This window comes from Pseudophryne corroboree, unplaced genomic scaffold (genome assembly GCF_028390025.1).
Source record: "Pseudophryne corroboree isolate aPseCor3 unplaced genomic scaffold, aPseCor3.hap2 scaffold_1388, whole genome shotgun sequence".
Classification (NCBI taxonomy): domain Eukaryota; kingdom Metazoa; phylum Chordata; class Amphibia; order Anura; family Myobatrachidae; genus Pseudophryne; species Pseudophryne corroboree.
Window position 1 is genome coordinate 109,325 of NW_026968015.1, and position 8,578 is coordinate 117,902.

General features: G+C 36.2%; 1 non-coding gene across 1 annotated transcript; it reads left to right on the forward strand.

Annotated features, from left to right (window-relative positions):
• The first annotated feature begins 4,570 nt into the window (after positions 1-4,570).
• Positions 4,571-4,644, forward strand: TRNAN-AUU (transfer RNA asparagine (anticodon AUU)). Its single transcript has one exon. It is a non-coding gene; the product is annotated as a tRNA-Asn (tRNA).
• The last annotated feature ends 3,934 nt before the right edge of the window (positions 4,645-8,578 follow it).

Here is an 8,578-nt window from a genome sequence, read left to right on the forward strand (position 1 = left end):
ACAATTATGGACGGGCTGCCGAGTGCCGACACAGAGGTAGCCACAGCCGTGAACTACCGCACTGTACTGTGTCTGCTGCTAATATATAGACTGGTTGATAAAGAGATAGTATACTCGTAACTAGTATGTATGTATAAAGAAAGAAAAAAAAACCACGGTTAGGTGGTATATACAATTATGGACGGGCTGCCAAGTGCCGACACAGAGGTAGCCACAGCCGTGAACTACCGCACTGTACTGTGTCTGCTGCTAATATAGACTGGTTGATAAAGAGATAGTATACTCGTAACTAGTATGTATGTATAAAGAAAGAAAAAAAAACCACGGTTAGGTGGTATATACAATTATGGACGGGCTGCCGAGTGCCGACACAGAGGTAGCCACAGCCGTGAACTACCGCACTGTACTGTGTCTGCTGCTAATATATAGACTGGTTGATAAAGAGATAGTATACTCGTAACTAGTATGTATGTATAAAGAAAGAAAAAAAAACCACGGTTAGGTGGTATATACAATTATGGACGGGCTGCCGAGTGCCGACACAGAGGTAGCCACAGCCGTGAACTACCGCACTGTACTGTGTCTGCTGCTAATATATAGACTGGTTGATAAAGAGATAGTATACTCGTAACTAGTATGTATGTATAAAGAAAGAAAAAAAAACCACGGTTAGGTGGTATATACAATTATGGACGGGCTGCCGAGTGCCGACACAGAGGTAGCCACAGCCGTGAACTACCGCACTGTACTGTGTCTGCTGCTAATATAGACTGGTTGATAAAGAGATAGTATACTACTAATATTATATACTGGTGGTCAGGTCACTGGTCACTAGTCACACTGGCAGTGGCACTCCTGCAGCAAAAGTGTGCACTGTTTAATTTTAATATAATATTATGTACTCCTGGCTCCTGCTATAACCTATAACTGGCACTGCAGTAGTGCTCCCCAGTCTCCCCCACAATTATAAGCTGTGTGAGCTGAGCAGTCAGACAGATATATAATATATATAGATGATGCAGCACACTGGCCTGAGCCTGAGCAGTGCACACAGATATGGTATGTGACTGACTGAGTCACTGTGTGTATCGCTTTTTTCAGGCAGAGAACGGATATATTAAATAAACTGCACTGTGTGTCTGGTGGTCACTCACTATATAATATATTATGTACTCCTGGCTCCTGCTATAACCTATAACTGGCACTGCAGTAGTGCTCCCCAGTCTCCCCCACAATTATAAGCTGTGTGAGCTGAGCAGTCAGACAGATATATATAATATTATATATAGATAATAGATGATGCAGCACACTGGCCTGAGCCTGAGCAGTGCACACAGATATGGTATGTGACTGAGTCACTGTGTGCTGTGTATCGCTTTTTTCAGGCAGAGAACGGATTATATTATGTACTCCTGGCTCCTGCTATAACCTATAACTGGCACTGCAGTAGTGCTCCCCAGTCTCCCCCACAATTATTCTTGCTTCATTGGAAAGGCAGCAAGATGCATCCTCATTTCAATGTCTACTGAAATAATACAGGTTGACACCAGGAAACATTAACGCCACTGCATCCTTGCTGCTTTCTCATGTGGAAGTCTGTTTAATGTGAAAACAAGGTGATATCTAATTAGCACACAGGTAAGGAATTAAGAAAATCTTTATTTAAGGGTGAAGGTGTTTCTCACAAAATCGTTGCCCCAATGCATCATTGAAATTCAAGCTGGAAAGATGATTTTAATATATCACTTGTACATTTTGTATTGCTCTTCTGGTGACAATGTAGTTTGTTTTTGTCAATTACCATTTTAATAATAGGGTAAAGAAAATTAAGTGGATTTTTGAAAGAAAACAATACTGTCAATATACTATTAAAACAAATTAAAATGGTAAAAGTTATTGTACTTTAAGTAAAAATAAAAGAGCCAAAATATCAATCCCAGTTTTGGATTACTTTAATTAACAAACAAAAAAATGCATATAGCAGAGGATAGTTTCAATCTGCCTACCTCTGGGTTATGGGCCCAGCATGCTTCCATTGCTGTACTCTGCTGCACATGTAAGTGCAAGAGATCCTGAAGCACTCACTCATCATGGGAAAGTACCAATGTGTTTCTTCGTTGGTTGATAGAAGAAACATCTTACAAAAACTCTCCAGATTATTGACTTTTTTAAGTTTTTCTAGGAAATGTTTTAGATGAATGCTTATTAGCATTTGTCAGTATGTACTTTTAGCAAAGTGTCTCTGTGGCGCAATCAGTTAGTGTGTACGGCTATTAACCAAAAGGTTGGTGGTTCAATCCCACCCAGGGACGTAATTGACCTTGTTATCAGATTTTGGTGATCTTTAAGTAGACAAGTCAAATTTCATACCCCCTGTTATGGTGTAGGGTACCTGGCCTTCTCTGATGTAATCAGAGTTAGATTTGATTCAGTGATTTTATAAAAACATCTAGGAAGCACAATTTAGCAGTGGGTTGCAGAGAAAAAGAAATATGCTGGCAAAAAAACCAAATTGCGTGATTAAACAGCTCTTCATTTTCTGGCTTTATTTTTATGCTAACAAATTTGTTCTCTGAAAAGTGTCCACAAAGCCAAGTCTCTGATTAACACCTTTGTAAGGATGGTTTTTCACCTATTACTAAATTAAACTTGCTTCATTGGAAAGGCAGCAAGATGCATCCTCATTTCAATGTCTACTGAAATAATACAAGTTGACACCAGGAAACATTAACGCCACTGCATCCTTGCTGCTTTCTCATGTGGAAGTCTGTTTAATATGAAAACAAGGTGATATCTAATTAGCACACAGGTAAGGAATTAAGAAAATCTTTATTTAAGGGTGAAGATGTTTCTCACAAAATCGTTGCCCCAATGCATCATTGAAATTCAAGCTGGAAAGATGATTTTAATATATCACTTGTACATTTTGTATTGCTCTTCTGGTGACAATGTAGTTTGTTTTTGTCAATTACCATTTTAATAATAGGGTAAAGAAAATGAAGTGGATTTTTGAAAGAAAACAATACTGTCAATATACTATTAAAACAAATTAAAATGGTAAAAGTTATTGTACTTTAAGTAAAAATAAAAGAGACAAAATATCAATCCCAGTTTTGGATTACTTGAATTAACAAAAAAAATGCATATAGCAGAGGATAGTTTCAATCTGCCTACCTCTGGGTTATGGGCCCAGCATGCTTCCATTGCAGTACTCTGCTGCACATGTAAGTGCAAGAGATCCTGAAGCACTCACTCATCATGGGAAAGTACCAATGTGTTTCTTCGTTGGTTGATGGAAGAAACATCTTACAAAAACTCTCCAGATTATTGACTTTTTAAAGTTTTTCTAGGAAACGTTTTAGATGAATGCTTATTAGCCTTTGTCAGTATGGACTTTTGCAAAGTGTCTCTGTGGCGCAATCAGTTAGTTTGTACGGCTATTAACCATAAGGTTGGTGGTTCAATCCCACCCAGGGACCTAATTGACCTTGTTATCAGATTTTGGTGATCTTTAAGTAGACAAGTCAAAATTTCAAACTCCCTGTTATGGTGTAGGGTACCTGGCCTTCTCTGATGTAATCAGAGTTAGATTTGATTCAGTGATTTCATAAAAACAGCTAGGAAGCACAATTTAGCAGTGGGTTGCAGAGAAAAAAAATATGCTGGCAGAAAAATCCAATCGAGTGATTAAACAGCTCTTCATTTTCTGGCTTTATTTTTATGCTAACAAATTTGTTCTCTGAAAAGTGTCCACAAAGCCAAGTCTCTGATTAACACCTTTGTAAGGATGGTTTTTCACCTATTACTAAATTAAACTTGCTTCATTGGAAAGGCAGCAAGATGCATCCTCATTTCAATGTCTACTGAAATAATACAGGTTGACACCAGGAAACATTAACGCCACTGCATCCTTGCTGCTTTCTCATGTGGAAGTCTGTTTAATATGAAAACAAGGTGATATCTAATTAGCACACAGGTAAGGAATTAAGAAAATCTTTATTTAAGGGTGAAGATGTTTCTCACAAAATCGTTGCCCCAATGCATCATTGAAATTCAAGCTGGAAAGATGATTTTAATATATCACTTGTACATTTTGTATTGCTCTTCTGGTGACAATGTAGTTTTTTTGTCAATTACCATTTTAATAACAGGGTAAAGAAAATTAAGTGGATTTTTGAAAGAAAACTATACTGTCAATATACTATTAAAACAAATTAAAATGGTAAAAGTTATTGTACTTTAAGTAAAAATAAAAGAGCAAAAATATCAATCCCAGTTTTGATTACTTAAATTAACAAAAAAAATGCATATAGCAAAGGATAGTTTCAATCTGCCTACCTCTGGGTTATGGGTCCAGCATGCTTCCATTGCAGTACTCTGCTGCCCATGTAAGTTCAAGAGATCCTGAAGCACTCACTCATCATGGGAAAGTACCAATGTGTTTATTCGTTGGTTGATGGAAGAAACATCTTACAAAAACTCTCCAGATTATTGATTTTTTAATGTTTTTCTAGGAAACGTTCTAGATGTATGCTTATTAGCCTTTGTCAGTATGTACTTTTTGCAAAGTGTCTCTGTGGCGCAATCGGTTAGTGTGTTTGGCTATTAACCAAAAGGTTGGTGGTTCAATCCCACCCAGGGACGTAATTAACCTTGTGATCAGATTTTGGTGATATTTAAGTAGACAAGTCAAAATTTCAAACCTCCTCTTATGGTGTAGGGTACATGGCCTTCTCTGATGTAATCAGAGTTAGATTTGATTCAGTGATTTTATAAAAAACAGCTAGGAAGCACAATTTAGCAGTGGGTTGCAGAGAAAAAAAATATGCTGGCAGAAAAATCCAATTGAGTGATTAAACAGCTCTTCATTTTCTGGCTTTATTTTTATGCTAACAAATTTGTTCTCTGAAAAGTGTCCACAAAGCCAAGTCTCTGATTAACACCTTTGTAAGGATGGTTTTTCACCTATTACTAAATTAAACTTGCTTCATTGGAAAGGCAGCAAGATGCATCCTCATTTCAATGTCTACTGAAATAATACAAGTTGACACCAGGAAACATTAACGCCACTGCATCCTTGCTGCTTTCTCATGTGGAAGTCTGTTTAATGTGAAAACAAGGTGATATATAATTAGCACACAGGTAAGGAATTAAGAAAATCTTTATTTAAGGGTGAAGATGTTTCTCACAAAATTGTTGACCCAATGCATCATTGAAATTCAAGCTGGAAAGATGATTTTAATATATCACTTGTACATTTTGTATTGCTCTTCTGGTGACAATGTAGTTTGTTTTTGTCAATTACCATTTTAATAATAGGGTAAAGAAAATTAAGTGGATTTTTGAAAGAAAACAATACTGTCAATATACTATTAAAACAAATTAAAATGGTAAAAGTTATTGTACTTTAAGTAAAAATAAAAGAGACAAAATATCAATCCCAGTTTTGGATTACTTTAATTAACAAAAAAAAAATGCATATAGCAGAGGATAGTTTCAATCTGCCTACCTCTGGGTTATGGGCCCAGCATGCTTCCATTGCAGTACTCTGCTGCACATGTAAGTTCAAGAGATCCTGAAGCACTCACTCATCATGGGAAAGTACCAATGTGTTTCTTCGTTGGTTGATGGAAGAAACATCTTACAAAAACTCTCCAGATTATTGACTTTTTAAAGTTTTTCTAGGAAACGTTTTAGATGAATGCTTATTAGCCTTTGTCAGTATGGACTTTTGCAAAGTGTCTCTGTGGCGCAATCAGTTAGTATGTACGGCTATTAACCAAAAGGTTGGTGGTTCAATCCCACCCAGGGACCTAATTGACCTTGTTATCAGATTTTGGTGATCTTTAAGTAGACAAGTCAAAATTTCAAACCCCCTGTTATGGTGTAGGGTACCTGGCCTTCTCTGATGTAATCAGAGTTAGATTTGATTCAGTGATTTTATAAAAACAGCTAGGAAGCACAATTTAGCAGTGGGTTGCAGAGAAAAAAAATATGCTGGCAGAAAAATCCAATTGAGTGATTAAACAGCTCTTTATTTTCTGGCTTTATTTTTATGCTAACAAATTTGTTCTCTGAAAAGTGTCCACAAAGCCAAGTCTCTGATTAACACCTTTGTAAGGATGGTTTTTCACCTATTACTAAATTAAACTTGCTTCATTGGAAAGGCAGCAAGATGCATCCTCATTTCAATGTCTACTGAAATAATACAGGTTGACACCAGGAAACATTAACGCCACTGCATCCTTGCTGCTTTCTCATGTGGAAGTCTGTTTAATGTGAAAACAAGGTGATATCTAATTAGCACACAGGTAAGGAATTAAGAAAATCTTTATTTAAGGGTGAAGGTGTTTCTCACAAAATCGTTGCCCCAATGCATCATTGAAATTCAAGCTGGAAAGATGATTTTAATATATCACTTGTACATTTTGTATTGCTCTTCTGGTGACAATGTAGTTTGTTTTTGTCAATTTCCATTTTAATAATAGGGTAAAGAAAATTAAGTGGATTTTTGAAAGAAAACAATACTGTCAATATACTATTAAAACAAATTAAAATGGTAAAAGTTATTGTACTTTAAGTAAAAATAAAAGAGCCAAAATATCAATCCCAGTTTTGGATTACTTTAATTAACAAACAAAAAAATGCATATAGCAGAGGATAGTTTCAATCTGCCTACCTCTGGGTTATGGGCCCAGCATGCTTCCATTGCTGTACTCTGCTGCACATGTAAGTGCAAGAGATCCTGAAGCACTCACTCATCATGGGAAAGTACCAATGTGTTTCTTCGTTGGTTGATAGAAGAAACATCTTACAAAAACTCTCCAGATTATTGACTTTTTTAAGTTTTTCTAGGAAACGTTTTAGATGAATGCTTATTAGCATTTGTCAGTATGTACTTTTAGCAAAGTGTCTCTGTGGCGCAATCAGTTAGTGTGTACGGCTATTAACCAAAAGGTTGGTGGTTCAATCCCACCCAGGGACGTAATTGACCTTGTTATCAGATTTTGGTGATCTTTAAGTAGACAAGTCAAATTTCATACCCCCTGTTATGGTGTAGGGTACCTGGCCTTCTCTGATGTAATCAGAGTTAGATTTGATTCAGTGATTTTATAAAAACATCTAGGAAGCACAATTTAGCAGTGGGTTGCAGAGAAAAAGAAATATGCTGGCAAAAAAACCAAATTGCGTGATTAAACAGCTCTTCATTTTCTGGCTTTATTTTTATGCTAACAAATTTGTTCTCTGAAAAGTGTCCACAAAGCCAAGTCTCTGATTAACACCTTTGTAAGGATGGTTTTTCACCTATTACTAAATTAAACTTGCTTCATTGGAAAGGCAGCAAGATGCATCCTCATTTCAATGTCTACTGAAATAATACAAGTTGACACCAGGAAACATTAACGCCACTGCATCCTTGCTGCTTTCTCATGTGGAAGTCTGTTTAATATGAAAACAAGGTGATATCTAATTAGCACACAGGTAAGGAATTAAGAAAATCTTTATTTAAGGGTGAAGATGTTTCTCACAAAATCGTTGCCCCAATGCATCATTGAAATTCAAGCTGGAAAGATGATTTTAATATATCACTTGTACATTTTGTATTGCTCTTCTGGTGACAATGTAGTTTGTTTTTGTCAATTACCATTTTAATAATAGGGTAAAGAAAATGAAGTGGATTTTTGAAAGAAAACAATACTGTCAATATACTATTAAAACAAATTAAAATGGTAAAAGTTATTGTACTTTAAGTAAAAATAAAAGAGACAAAATATCAATCCCAGTTTTGGATTACTTTAATTAACAAACAAAAAAATGCATATAGCAGAGGATAGTTTCAATCTGCCTACCTCTGGGTTATGGGCCCAGCATGCTTCCATTGCAGTACTCTGCTGCACATGTAAGTTCAAGAGATCCTGAAGCACTCACTCATCATGGGAAAGTACCAATGTGTTTCTTCGTTGGTTGATGGAAGAAACATCTTACAAAAACTCTCCAGATTATTGACTTTTTAAAGTTTTTCTAGGAAACGTTTTAGATGAATGCTTATTAGCCTTTGTCAGTATGGACTTTTGCAAAGTGTCTCTGTGGCGCAATCAGTTAGTATGTACGGCTATTAACCAAAAGGTTGGTGGTTCAATCCCACCCAGGGACCTAATTGACCTTGTTATCAGATTTTGGTGATCTTTAAGTAGACAAGTCAAAATTTCAAACCCCCTGTTATGGTGTAGGGTACCTGGCCTTCTCTGATGTAATCAGAGTTAGATTTGATTCAGTGATTTTATAAAAACAGCTAGGAAGCACAATTTAGCAGTGGGTTGCAGAGAAAAAAAATATGCTGGCAGAAAAATCCAATTGAGTGATTAAACAGCTCTTTATTTTCTGGCTTTATTTTTATGCTAACAAATTTGTTCTCTGAAAAGTGTCCACAAAGCCAAGTCTCTGATTAACACCTTTGTAAGGATGGTTTTTCACCTATTACTAAATTAAACTTGCTTCATTGGAAAGGCAGCAAGATGCATCCTCATTTCAATGTCTACTGAAATAATACAGGTTGACACCAGGAAACATTAACGCC